Source organism: Ambystoma mexicanum, chromosome 4p (genome assembly GCF_040938575.1).
Source record: "Ambystoma mexicanum isolate Mex_15411 chromosome 4p, UKY_AmexF1_1, whole genome shotgun sequence".
In the NCBI taxonomy this organism is placed as follows: Eukaryota; Metazoa; Chordata; class Amphibia; order Caudata; family Ambystomatidae; genus Ambystoma; species Ambystoma mexicanum.
The window spans coordinates 1,234,783,009-1,234,797,705 of record NC_090927.1 but is presented as its reverse complement, the minus strand read 5'-3'; the positions used below and the strand labels follow the sequence as shown (position 1 = coordinate 1,234,797,705).

General features: G+C 46.6%; 1 protein-coding gene across 5 annotated transcripts in view; it reads left to right on the top strand.

Moving 5' to 3' along the window:
- TTC13 (tetratricopeptide repeat domain 13) overlaps positions 1 to 14,697 on the top strand; it is a 1,871,796-nt gene that overhangs the window by 763,730 nt on the left and 1,093,369 nt on the right. The window lies entirely within an intron of this gene.

Here is a 14,697-nt window from a genome sequence, read left to right as displayed (position 1 = left end):
GGGCACCACGAAAAACGATCCCGAAACACTGGCAAACCCACACGACCTTGGGAGTTCTCTGGGACATCTGGAGGGAGGGCCCTCAGACTGCATACCTTACCACATGGCCATCCCCGATGACCTCTCTCTGGGGCCACCCCCTCAAATTGTGTAGTAAAGGATTCAGACACTCCCAGTCATGGTCAGACAAGGGAATGGAATGGGCTGGGCAGTTGTTCAGAGAGGGCAAATTTGTAATTTACGAGGACATGAGGGACGCCCTCGGATGAGAGTCTCTCTCAATTTTCGAGTACCAGCGCCTTAAGGGCATCCTTTGCGACCAGTCATGGGGGCTGAACCTGAGGAGAGAGCTGACCCCCTTTGAGAAGCTCCTCGACTCGGCGACCTCTAGAAAGGGTGCGGTATCCAATATGTACAAAATCTTAAACACTTATAACCTACAGGGCAGAAGGAGCTTCCGCACGTTTTGGAACGATCTAGCAGGAGAAGAGATCTCAGAGGACGCCTGGGCTAGGATATTCAAAATAGCATTCCATGGGAACTTATTCACCTCAGACATGGAGCATAATTTCAAGATTCTACAGGGGTGGCACAGGGACCCGGTCAAACTGTCAGATGTTCACGGGGGTGTCGCCTAGGTGCCCGAGGGGATGCGGTCAGACAGGCTCCAGGAGCCACATGTGGTGGCTTTGCCCGAAAGTCCAGACCTACTGGAAGTCAGTGAGGGGCTGGATAGCGGATGTGACAGAGGAACTTCTACCACTGAACCCCCAAACGATGCTGCTGGGTCTCCCCCGGAGGACACGGAACTATACCGATACCCAAGGATGTGGGATACCATGTTGAGGGCGGGCAGAGTGGCTCTCGCTCAACGGTGAAAGAGCCCGGAAGCCCCCTCCAAGGAGGACTGGCTGAAAAAAGTGAAAAGCATGTTCTTGATGGACAAACTAACGGCCATGGTGAACGACTACACTGGATCATTCCTTGCGAACTGGCACGGAGTGCAACAGTCTTGGGGTTGGGAGGTCCACTGATTTTGTGATAAGACCCAGACACGACCGGTGCGGGACTAAACATGCGATGAGTGATAATCAGCCTGGGGACCCACGAACTGGGGAAAGGGGCCTTCAGTCAGCTGGAGATATGGTCACCAATCGCATCGTCTCCTACGTAAGGGATACGAAAAGAACATTCAGAGTATCCCTAGTTGAATAATCTGAACTGGACACGGGAGGGGAGGGTCGGGTCGGTGTTGGGGTGGGGGGTTGGAGGGGGGGGAGTAAGGGGTCACTCAGTTTTTCTTGTTTGTATTGTTACAGAATGCTAATAAAAAACAAAGTTAAAAAAAAAGAAAAACTTTGTTAAAGGGATGTTATGGTTAAGTTGCACTACTAAAAACCTATCAAATTCAGTAAAAAAACTTTGTTAAAGGGACATTATGGTTCAAACTAAAACTGAAAAACCCCTGAAATTCGGCAGTTATGGTAAGATAAGCAACCATAACTCGCGCCACCGTACACTGCTAACACGAACACCCAGGACATCAAAGATGACATGATGTCATTGATGACATCATTGATGACATCACATGTGCATTTACTTTTCATGAAAACTCTGTAGGAGGGATTCTTATAATGTTGACCAAAAAGTGTCAAGGACCATTTGAATAAATATCATGAGCTATTTAGTGCATTAAGCAATGCCTTGATATAAATAGCATTCTATTATGAAGTTCTATCCAGTATACTAAGAAACTCATGCAGAAACTTAGGCAGTGTGTGCAGTATACATGATGAAGGTGCAATATTCATAATCTTTGCATGTAGAATAATGAAATAACTGCTTTCTTATTAGAGTTTTGCGTGCTGTGAAACATGTAATAAGTAGCTAATAAAACCCACTTAATACATAATTACATTATTACAGACAAAACACAGACAACACGTACAAATATGAGTATATACAGGGACAGAGAAGTAAGCAAAAAAGCAGAAGTAGTAGCAGAAAGAGTTCATAACCTAACTGATTATATTTATGCAGAGAAATGATTGCTCTGTTTCAAAGCTGCTACTTACTGTATGTATGTGTATCAAATGATGTCAGTGAACCCTAAGGAAAGGAGTGTGAGTACAATGTATACAGATATGAGCATATACAGGGAAGGTATAGTAATAAAAATAAAACTATGAGAAAGTGCTGATAACTCTAATGATTATCTTCATGAACAGAAAGGATTGCTCTCTTTCAAGCCTGTGTCTTCCGCTATATATATGTTTCATATGATATGACTTGACCCTAAGTCTACAAATATAGTACCTTTTCAATTTTTACTTCCTGACTGTTACTGAAGAAAACTATGTGGCTTAGATATGTCAGTAAAGGGAAAAAAAGGGAGAGACAGCCGTGTGATGTCATCAGTGATGTCATCAATGACATTTGTGATGTCATCTTTGATGTCCTAGGTGTTCGTGTTAGCAGTGCACGGTGGCGCGAGTTATGGTTGCTTATATTACCATAACTGCCGAATTTCAGGGGTTTTTCGGTTTTACTTTGAACCATAACGTCCCTTTAACAAAGTTCTTTTACTGAATATATATATATATATATCTCCTACAAGAGTTGAACAAAATGTGGTGGACCTATATGTGGTTGATAAAACCACAGATTACCGAAAACTTCCCAGGTAGTGGTTTTCTTGTGTATCCAGGGAACAAAGGAAAACGTGTTGGCTTCCTTTTAGTCTTCCTTCTCATCCCCCACCCCCCTCTCTAAGTTAACACTGTCACTTTTAGGGTCGCTCCAGGATCTTTGCTATCTCAGTCCTTCGGATTGTCTGGGGGCACATTGGGTTTGGTTCAGGGTTTTTGATTCTCTTATGGTTTGCACTTCACCAAGGAGAATTTTAAATCTGCCTGAATGAGTCATTGGCTAATGAGGTGATTCTTTTTATCTGTTGGTTCCGCCAAAATAGTGTAGTCCTTCTTAAGCAAGTTCAGTGTTCATGGTGTTCCATAGTTGTGGAAAAATGAACCTCAGCATCTTGATGTCTCCATCTACTGCTGGGACCGCAAGTGTCCCAGTCCGTCCTAGAGTGAGTTTGCAAACATCCCTACTCAGCAGCTCACCCCCTCACATACTAAGATAGGTAGTTAATTCAACTCGCCACAATTGGTATACTATTTGGAATCTGGATAATGTCAAGGTGATTGAACCAACATCAAGTGTCAGGAGCAAATTGTGAACAAGCAAAAAGTCTAAGTGTGAGGCAGGATCTCGCATTTTCCTCTGTTGTGCGTTTCCAAGGTTTCTCCAACCTTAACATTTCAGTCTTTAAGGGGGTGTCCTTCACTCTCCATTGATCTTAGTTCTCTTGTGTTTTAGAGTTTATTCACCATAGCCTCTACAAGTTGGTCCATCTTTGTCCTGCAGGTTCTGTTTTGCTTCTTAGAGTAGGGAGAAGTGGAGTTTGTTACTCCACAAGGTTGAGCCTCCAGCTCCTCTTCAATATCTCTGCTTCTTGGGGAAGGTCTTCTGACCAGACACTCCATGATATTTTTGTATTGAATGAAACATTGTGTTATAAAAAAGCTATTTTGGGGCACAAAATGATATTAGCTGCTGCAGTTTTTAAGCACATTTCTATCAACTGTAGGGAGCAACAGTCATAGTGCATTTGTGTTATATTTTATTGTATTTATTGAGTTAAAGGACTTTAACAAAAATATTGGAACAACGGTACAAATCCTATTCAAAACTGTTAAAGGAGGAACTCGGTGGGATAGCAGATGATCCTTAAGGTGAGAGTTAAAATGAGGATAAGAGGACAGAGCGCAAAGCGGAGGGAGCAAGTGCATTCCAGTGCTTGGGTGCAAGGAAAGAGAGGGAATGAGATTGCGCATAGGTGGCAGAGAGACAGAAGAAAATAGGACTAAGAACGGGCCAGTGAATAGAAGGAAATCGGAGAGGAACGAGAAGGGGAGCCATAATGTACAAACATGTAAATAGAATACAGAGAAAATTAAAGGCCAGACATGATTCAAAGGAAAGCCACAGAATGACAGCACAGGGGAAATGGAATCCCAGGGAGATAGAGATAAAACAATACACATAGTTGAAATAGAATGAAGTGGTGCAAGCCAGTGGCCGACAGGCCAAGAATAAGACTAGAACTGTAGAACAGTCAAGAAAAAATAAGGTGAGACAAAGTTTTGTTAGTAGGAAAATAAATGACACTGCTTTCCGGATGTTACAAAGGTGGAATCGACAGGCTCGAGCCGTAGTGGAAATATGGGAGGAGAATGAGAGAGAAGAGTCAAAAATAAGTGTTTCTGGGCAGAAGGTGAAATTGCAAGGGGGAAGGAAATGGAAGAAGGGGGCATAGAAAAAGTCATAGTATGGAAAAAGAGGACTTTCGTTTTGAAAGGGGTATCTAGGGCTGAATGGCCAGTGGACATTAAGTTAGAGCAGAGTGTATAGATGGACAGAGTGAAGTGTATAAGTGGTGAGAAAGACTAAACGATGAGATGATAGAAGCAAGGGATGGTATAGAGGGCGAAAAAGGAAGGGGACCCATATCCGAACCCTGTGGTACCCAATATTGAAGAGGAAGTACTGAAGAGGATTTTCATACCCAGGAAACCGAGTAGGTGCAGTTGGAAAGTTGAGAACGAAACCAGTTGAGTATGGAGTCCCTGAAAACAAGACGAGAGAGGGCACGCAGAAGAATAGAGTGGCTGACAGTGTCAGTTGTGACAGATCGAGCAGAAAGAGGAGGGAAGATTGTTTGGTATAGCGGGCAGAAGGAAGTGAGTCACAGAATGAGAGAAGGGCGGTTTCCATGGAGTGGAAAGGGCGAAAGCCAGATTGGCAGTGTGGGAGAAGAGTTGAGATGAGCAGAAACTTGAGAATAAACTGTAAATTTTAAGAGTTAAGAGAAAAAACGATGGGGTGAGCTAGGCCAGTGATTTGAAGGAAGAACAGGGGCATGGGGAACGGAGGGGTTAAGGATGGGTTTCTTGATAATCCGTGTTAGCGGTTTTGAACAGAGAAGTAAAAAATTGCAAGGAAGAATTTGAGTATTGTAGGATGAGAGAGTAGACTTTATGAATCAAGGAGGATGGCAGGGGAGCGGAGGGTACAGTGGTGAGGTAAGCTTCAGAAAGAAAAGTTATTTGCATTAGAACGGTGAAGAAAGGTAGAGGGAAAAGGAAGAAGTGGCAGAGGAAGGGGGGATAAGGAAGAGGGGGAATAGAGGCGCATAGAAGTCACGTTAGAGAAATGCAAGGTAAAATCAGACGCAGAGATAGAAGATGATGCAGCAGTATCGGGTAAAGGGTGAGGGAGAATACGCTTCAGAATCTGTAACAGATGTTGGGGATAAGCAGGAAAGGGAATGAAGGAGAACATTGTAATATTGTTGTTTGGCCTGAAGTAGCACAGTCAAAAGCAGTGTAAAGGGAGGTTAGCAAGTAGTGGTCCATAGGAGACAATCAACATGCTTCATCTACGCTCGGCAAGACTCAGAGTGCAACGAGAGGCGCAAAGAGATGGGCTCAGCCATGGCTGAGGGGCTCAGCCATGGCTGAGGAGGTTTAGGTGATTGGGTGGGGGGAGAGCAGGTGAGGGAAAAAAAGGTGAGGGTTGAAGAAAGGGCAGCTGGTGTTAGTGCGGTAGAAGCCAGGTGTCTGTAATGCATAAAAACTGCAGGTTTGGATGAAGAAAGATATCAAGGACAGAATGTGCTTAGTTGCAAAAGTAGCGCACAATAGAAGGAGACAGATTAGAGAGTGGACGGTCAGAGGGAGGGATAGATTAGGTTGCTGGTGTTGCGAGCAGAAATGTGAACAGTCGTAGGTTGGCCAGTATAATGAGGAGTGGTGTTTGACGGAACTAGCAAAACACAAAGTGGGATATGGAAAAAAGGTACTGCAAAACTGAAAAAGTAGTGAAAGAAATAGCATCATAGTCCTAATGGAAAATGGATGGCCCATCAATGAGGGGCGTGGGTGCTGAAAGGAGCAGACGCCGGGAAGAAGGCTCCGATATGAGAGCTGAGATGGAAGGAACATGGTAACAGGGGCACAAGAAAACAGATAAAGAAGACATACTGGATAGAAGAAGGGCAGGTACAGAAGGGGACAAAAATAGAGAAGTGCTGCAGACTGCATCAGGGTCTTAACCTGGATTTCGAGGAGGCATTGCCCTGGGAAGGATGTTTTATAATTCTGGGATACAGGCTTGGCGGGTGCTAATGGGAGCAGGGTGGCTAGTGAGGAGGATGACGGGCCGTGATGGAGCATACCGCTCAACTGGCAAGCGGCTCTGGAAAGCATCCGAGACAGGGTGCCGCAGGAGGCTAGTTAACACCGGAGGAATGTCACTGCAGGCCCAGCAGACGAGGCAAAATCCAGGAATCACTAGTTCCGCCAGCTTAAAGCAAACCTCTCTATCTTTTGGAGGGGCTGCTTTTTTATGGAAATTTTCTTTAGATACTGTTGTTCTAGTTTTTGACTCCTGAAGCCTTACTTCATGGCAATTTCTTTTTTTGGGAGCATGTAAGAGTCAAGTTAGGGCTGGAATCCAATCTTCTTCTCTTCTGAGGATGACATGGATGACTTGAGCTACCCATCGCTCGTTCACCAAGTTGTGAGGCGTGTTCCTGGATTTTCAAATTTTGATTCCATACCATGTTAACATATTTGCGTCTACCTGCAGCAATCTAGATTCCCTCGATGTTGCATTAATTAATTGGTTTGCTACCAGAGTCGCATTTAGTTCTTTAAAGTTTTTCAACAGAGAATCAGCGACCCCCAGGGAGTTTCGTCGTTCTAAGCCCTTGACGGGTTCCACCCCTCTCACCCCATGGCACATAGTTTGGGCATTACAAGACGCTGGATTAGCGACACTGGCAGCCACAAACACTTCATCCTGACAGGTTTTGTGGAGCAACCTGCCAATTTCAGTGGTGTCTGGGGGCGTCTCCGCGTTCAAGGCACACAGAGTCCGGCACCTCATCAGCCTCAACATTGCCAATGGGAAGCCCCATTTCACCAGCTGCCGAACACGTTTCCGGGCTCTCCACAACTCGCCACGCAAGAACCCTCAACGAAGGGATCCCATTTGGAACCCTGTTAGCGGCAACCTCCATCTCGTCAACCCGGGTACCTCCCTCATGGACCACAACACAGCCATTTTGCAGGGTAAGGCACTTTCGATGCGGCACATCGTGCAGTCTGTTCAATTTGTCATATAGATCAAGTCTATTTTGTTCGGACAAACTCCTGTTTTCCCATTTGTCTTCTTCTGAATGGGAAACGCCTACATCTGCTGTCTGAGGTATAGCGTCACGTGCAGGTCCCCCAGGTCGAGCATCGGGGCGGGATGGCAAACAGTAGACCCCCCCCCCCCCCTCGCACGCTGGCATCTATTGTGTGCGAGCGAAGCTCCACGAAAGCCTCTCTTCAGATACGCTTTGCTCATCAGGTTGTAGACCTGGTGTTGCTCGAAGTGTGCTCGGGGGCATGATTGTATTTGGCATTAATGTCTGTTATGATGTGACTTAGAGGGATCCTTGCATTGTCAGTGGATTTCAGTAAGGTCATGGAGTGTTTGGAGAGGAGGGTTCTAATAAGCCAGAATGAGATATGTTTGCTTTAAGATTCTACGTTAGTCAGTTGGTGGACCCTGAAGGAGATTCGGCTGTATATGGGCAGCTGGGGGTCCTTCCTATTATTATCTCTTGTGTCTGCAGTTTAACATTGGCGATGAGGATTTACCCAATATCCCAAAAAAAGTTCAGGAAGGATCAGGAGGACCCCTGGCAGAGACCGACTGGTGTCTGGCCCACACTGGTTCCAAGGCCGCTCCACCGCCGGTGGCGTTGCAGTGGCCCTGACTCCCTCATGTGCTTGTAGAGCAAAGCTCATGCCGCTCCGTGCCTCCACGTAGCAGCGACCGACGTGGGACGAGAACTCACAAGTCTGGAAGTACCTGTAGGGCAAGCCTTGCTCTTGCTGCTCTGTGCCTCCGCGTAGCAGTGGCCAACGTGGGACGAAGCAGATCGGGAAGTGTGTGTGTGTGTGCCCCTGCATTTGCGGCGACCCCATCCGCGGCAGGCTTGTGTGGCGTGGCCCCTTCCGCTGAGAGACTGCAGGCAGCTGTCCGGGCAGGCAGCCTGTCAAAGAACAGCCGCTTCCATGTTAAACAAAGGAAGTGTATGTTTCCTATTAGAGGCGCAGCACACTCTCTCGCTGTTACCGCACAACGTCTAATAGACGCGCAGCACCTTTCGGAGCACGTCATCAGAGAAGCTGAAATTGCTACCTGCAGATAATGACAGTGATAATTCAAGCATCAAGGGAGAATGAGGGGTGCGCATCATTGTGTTATTGACCGGAAACATTGCATAAGGCACCAGTGGAGCTCAAGGATTGCTCCGCAACCCTGTGCAATCCAGAGATTAGAGCAACAGCACATTGCACTAACCGAATACAGACTGAGCAGGCAAGAGGTAGACAAGAGAGAAGAGGGCAGGAAAGAAGAGAGAAATCCAAAGGGAGAAGCGCCCATATGAACATGGCATTCTGATAATAAAGAAAAAGGAAGTCTGCAAGGCGGACAGTGCATGAAACAGGTGTAGCAAATCTCGGACAGTACGTGACACAGGTGTGGTAGATTCTGAGCAGTGAATTGCTAGTACCATTAACCAGAATGGCAATGTCAGGATTAAACGGGCCACCAATGTTCATGACCACCCCCGGAACTCTGAAGATTGCGTGGTCGCAGTGGAAGGAAGGTTTTCTACACTATTTGAAAGCAGCATGCAGCAACTCATACCCTAATGATAGGAAAATGGCACTACTTATGCATTTCCTTGGGTACGAGGGCCAGAGAATTTTCGAGACGCTTCCCCAAGTGCAGGATGACAGGACTGGCGATGCAGCGAATGAACTAGATAGTGCTCTTCCAAGACTTGCCAGCACTTCAACCCGAAGACCAGCACAATTTTGGAACACTTGAACTTTCGCATGTGGATTCAAGATTCAAATGAATCTGTGGAGGACTATTACTACTCTGCGTCATTTAGCGCTGTCATGCAAATTCAATGACGCCTTTGACAAGCACATAAGGGACCAATTTATGACCCATTGCTGCTCCAACAAAATTAGGGAGGAACTATGGTTAAGGGACGAGCCGACATTGGATGAAGTGCTAACCATAGCACGAAGAGTGGAGCATTCATTGGCGTGCGTCGCTAGATTGTCAAAGAATGAACCTATGACATATAAAGAGCAGAAACCCGAAGTACTGGCTGTGAATGAAGTGAAAGCGAAGAAGCATAAGCCCAAACAAAGTAGTCGTGGAGGAGGAGAACAGGAATCTTTGCAAGGCACAATCCAAAAGGGAAAAAGAAAGGAAGGAGAGATAAGAGAGGAACGTCTCTGCTTTCACTGCGCTAGCGGGATTTACTTTGCAGCATTTCTGGGATGTCCTGGAAGGAGAGTCACGTGTTCCAAGTGCAAGAGAAAGGGACACTTTCCTAACTGTTGTAAGAATGACCAGTCTGGACAGTTCAACCAGAGGAGAGTACTGTACGTCAATGATGAGTCAGACCGAAGATCTTCGGAAGATGAGTCGTCTTATGTTGAAAACGTAACTGTTGGCACGATAAATATTATTGGTTATGTTTATGATGACCATGATTTTGAGCATCCGTATGCATGTATTAATGTGAATGCTCAGGACGTGATGATGATGGCTGACTCAGGGTGCAAGATTACGTTGGAATCCAGAGATGTGTTTGAAAGAGATCTGAAGTGAGAAGTTAGACTCTTGGCAAAACCCAACATCAATCCAGGTGGATACAACCAAGATAGAATTGAGTTGTTGGGTTACTGTGTGGGTCAATTTGAGTTCAAGGGTCGCCAGTGTGAAGGAAAAATATATGTGTCAAAGAAAGGTCTGACGCTATTAGTATGGAGAAAACAGAGGAAATTGAAAATAAGATTGGACCCTAATGAGGAGGAGCAGGTCCTTCATGTGGGTTGCGCTAGAGCTGAAAAGTATCCCTGTGTCTTTAAGAAAGGGGGTTAGGAAAATAAAAGGAGTTAAACATCAAATAATTTTGAGAAAGGGAAGCAAACCTGTGGTGGCGAGTTTGAGACCTGTACCTATGATGTTGAGAGAAGGCGTCAAGAGGGAAATATACAAATTGTTACAGATGGTTATTATTGAAAGGGCTGGGGGTGTGGAATGGATGTCCCTGGTAGTGTTGTTGAAGAAGAATTCAGGAGAACTCAGGTTATGTGTAGACTTGCGTGAACTCAACAGGTGTGTATTGGTAGACCGGCACCCACTCCCTAATATGGGAGAGATGTTAGCGAAGGTCGGATGTGGAAAAGTGTTTTCAAAACTTGACATGGTGTCGGCCTACCATCAAGTGGAGCTTGGGGAAGGATGTCGGAAATTGACGGCTTTTGTTACCCATGAAGGGGTTTTTCAATTTAAGAGGATGCCGTTCGGGCTGCTATCAGCATCGTCGGTATTCCAGAAACTCATGGACAGGATGTTAGGTGGAATAAAAGGCGTATTTTGTTTTCCAGATGACGTACTTGTATGCAGTGAATCTGTTGAAGAACATGATGCCATACTAAATGATGTGTTGAGGGTATTTGAAAAGAAAGTTATTACCCTGAGGAAGGAGATGTGCTTGTTTGGTATTAATAAGGTGGAATATTTGGGCCATGAGGTGTCTGGAAATGGTGTCAGGCCAAAGAAGAGTTTAGTTGATGCTATAAAAGTGGTGGGGAGGCCCACCAACAAGGTGGAATGAAGATCTTTTCTTGGTTTAGCAGAATTTTACCAGAAATTTGTGGAAAATTATGCATCTAAGGTTGTGGAGTTGAGGAAATTATTAAAGAAAGGGGCCAAGTTTGTTTGGACCCAGGAATAGGAGGAGTTCATGAGAGTGAAAATGGAAATTGATTTGGCTCAGCCTTTAGGGTGTTACGACACCAGACGGAAAAGTGTTATAACTGTTGATGCATGTGATTCGGGAGTGGGTGCAGTGTTGTCCCAGATTAATTCTGATGGATCTCATGACATAATAGCACATGCGTCGTGAGCATTAAGAGGTGCAGAAGAAAGATACTCTGTTTTGGAGAAAGGCGTTAGCGTGCTATTGGGCAGTAGAAAGGTTTAAGAATTTTGTATGGGAAACCGATTTCATAATTCGAACTGATCACAAGCTGCTGAAGGTCATTTTCGAGAACAAAGGATTAGACAAACTATCAAGGAGGGTGGCAGGATGGGTCACCAGGATGCAATGTCATCGTTTTCAGATGGAAGTAATATCCGGCAGGGAAAATGTTTTAGCGGACAGCTTATCTAGACTAAGGGTAGCACCCAGTACAAGGGAGGATGAAGAGATGCAAATGGAGATGGTATTTGTCAATACTGAAGGGATAGTTCCCAGAGAGACATGGTTAGAAGAAGGAAGAAAGACTAGCTGTTGTCACGTGTCATGACATATGTACTACCGTCGGTGTGGCCTAGAAGGATGGACTTATTGGAAGGGGAGAAGCCTTTTTGGGAAGTTAGGGATGAACTGTCTGTAAGGAATTAGTTGATGTTCTGATGGGAACGTGCAGTGGTTCCTGTTGGATTACGTGCCAAATTCATTGATTTGGCCCATTTTGGGGATATTGGCATCACAAAAACTAAAGGGGTGCTCAGGTAGGACTATTGGTGGCCTGGTTTTGAAAGGGACATTGAGAAGAGAATAAATTGTTGCCCAGTGTGCATAAGGTCAGGGAAGGGCCTGGTAGCGATGAGGCAACCAATGGTGGAGGTTAACATTCCCCCGGGGGTATGGAGAGAATTGGCCATGGACATATTAGGTCCTGTCGACCTGGGCTATGGAAGAGGTAAATATGTAGTACTTGTCATGGACATGTTTTTCCGGTGGTGTGAGTTTGCGATTGTTAGGGAGATTTCCAGTGAGTGTATGGTTGATGTACTCGCAAGGGAAGGTGTTCCAGAAAGTATACTAACGGATAACGGGACGCAATTTACTGGAGGATGTTTTCCTGAGTATTTGGTGAAATGTGGGGTCAAGCACAAGAAATCGTCCCTTTACCATCCAAAGACAAATGTTATGGTTGAAAGGATGAATAGATGTGTGATGGAAAGTGTACGCATGGCCCAGGAAAATGGGTGTGATAAAAAGGTGGCTATTGAGGAAAGGATATGGGCTTTGCGAATGGCTCCACACGTGGAGACGGGTTTATATCCCTTTGAACTGATGCGTGGTCGGAAACAAAATTCTGCAGTGAGTCCGCCTTGGTTAGGTGTGTGTAGGGAGTTCGACGTGGTGGTTGAGGATGTGAGGAAGTTGTTGAAGAGGTGGAAGGAGGAATGGGTCATGAGAGTATATGTGAGGAGAGGCAGAAAGGAGCGGAGAGTAAAATGTGGTGACATGGTGGGAGACGCTTTGTATTCAGACCCTGTGAGGGTGGTTTCGGTGTTGAAAGGGGCTGTCCGTGTTGCGGATGGTGAGGTATGGAACAATAACAGAGTTGCTGTGGTTAGGAGAGGTGCTGTGTGAGTCTATGGAGTGAAGTCGAGAGGAGGGTGATTTCGTTAGTGATATATATATATATATATATTTATTTATTTCTGCTTAGATCACATGCTGTGCATAGGCCGACATCTAGTGGAAGCTGCAGAGTATGTTTGTTTTTTGAAATTCAAAAATGGGCGTCGACACAGGGTGTGCCAGTAATGCTATCCCTAGTGTGACGTCCACTGTACCCATGATCCCTCACGCGTGTAGGACCCTCAGATTGTTTTTTTCCGCCATACTTGTCGGAAGCATTGCGCGGAGTTCCCTGGCTTTCAGCCATATTTTGCTAAATATCATATTAATTTCCCCGTTCTTCCACTCCCACGTCGAGACATTGAAGTTCGAAGATCGACGCCGGTCCGATGAACAAACAACTGTCGAGAACTGCACGACAGACTTTGGGCCTCGGCCCGGGCCTTGGAAGGCCTCTGGCCTCGGCCCTGCAAGTAGGGAGAGTGGGGTGTGGAAACATACTCTACACTCTTATTTTTCCTACACACACTAGCCCGCTGCCACAGGGTGCATATGGAGGGTACCCCATTTAAATTGTGCCCCAAGTGCAACTGCAAGTACCCGTGGGTTGACAAACATGCCACCTTTAACCTCTGCTTGCCGAGGGATCACCCAGAGGCGAACTGCAGAGCGTGTAGCCGGTTCAAGGCTAAAACAATAAAGGACCGCTCAACAATGGTTGGGCCCACCACGCCAGGCAACGCGAGGCCATGGAAGCGGAGGGCGCCTTCAGTGATGGCAGCGACGCCGTACTTTCGGACGGCGAGGGCAAGGAGGTGTCGAGTGATGCCCAAGCACAAGTCCCCGATCTCGGAAGATTATCCGGCAGGGCAGTTATGGGGAACACACCCGGCGACACGAGCGCTACGCACACCACTTCTACACCTAAACACTCGAAGTCCAACCGAGACTCGACACGCATGCCGATCTCTCGGAAAGAGGCACGAAGAGAGCGGTCCATCGAATCGGTGTCCTCTGGGCGTTCCCGGTCAAGATCGCCGCACGACACGAGGCAACCGTCCACAGTTGCCAAGAGTGCCTCACTCACTAAAGTCACAGAGGTACGCTCGTCAGAAGACGAATCCGACCTCCAGCCACAGGCCGCACACCAGAAGTCGACTCCGGCAGACCGTTCGGCGTCTGCTTCCGAGCCTCGACGTGCGCACTCCAAAGACAGAGACACTACCCCCGAATCTCGACGCCAGGCGTTGAAAGACTCAGAGAAGGTGAAAACATCAGGGAAACACTCTTCTACTCATGGGGAAGAGGGGAAACAGCAGGGCCGTAGGTCCAAACAAGGAATAGAAGGGGAACCTTCTCAGGAAAGAGTCATTCCCAGCTCCAAAAAATGGACCAGTGAGGATATAGAGAGAGTAATGTCTAGGATGTCCTCCCTAGCTGACTTCTAGTCCATGAACCCAGAGCACTTACTCTCCTATACCCCAGACGGTGCTACTCCTTCTGGATACAGGGACCCTCAGCCCCCTACTAAAAAACCTCGGGTTGAGACTCAACCCTTTTCACATCCAGCCTTACACTCAGTATGGTGAAGATCCTCAACAGTACGATGAGGATACAGACTTGGTAATGTTGGATGACCAAACTGGGGTGGACTATTAAGGGGATGACGAGGGCCAAGAGGGGGAGGAAGATGACGTTGCAGAAGCCTACACAATAGACTCCCCTGTTCACAAGGAACTTCAGGTTACCGACTCTCCAGTAGACAACCAGCCCCTCCTAAATGAGGTCTTGGCTAGAGCGGCAGAGTGCTTCAGCATAGACACTCGGGGAGGGGGGGGGGGGCACAGGAGGAGAGGGATGTTGCAGAAGAACTAGTGGGAGAGAAGAGGCCCATTGCACAAGCCATTCCAATTCTCAAGTCCATCTAACGGAGAATTGACCCTTCCCTTCTCACTCCTAACCTCACCAGGGCCGTAAACCCCAGAATTAGAAATTGTTCAGGGCCGCCCAGTCAGACCCGCTTTACATAAGGGGTCAACTGAAGACCGAATCCTTGGTGATTACGAACACCAGAAAAAGGGCGGGGACACCTCGATCTTCAT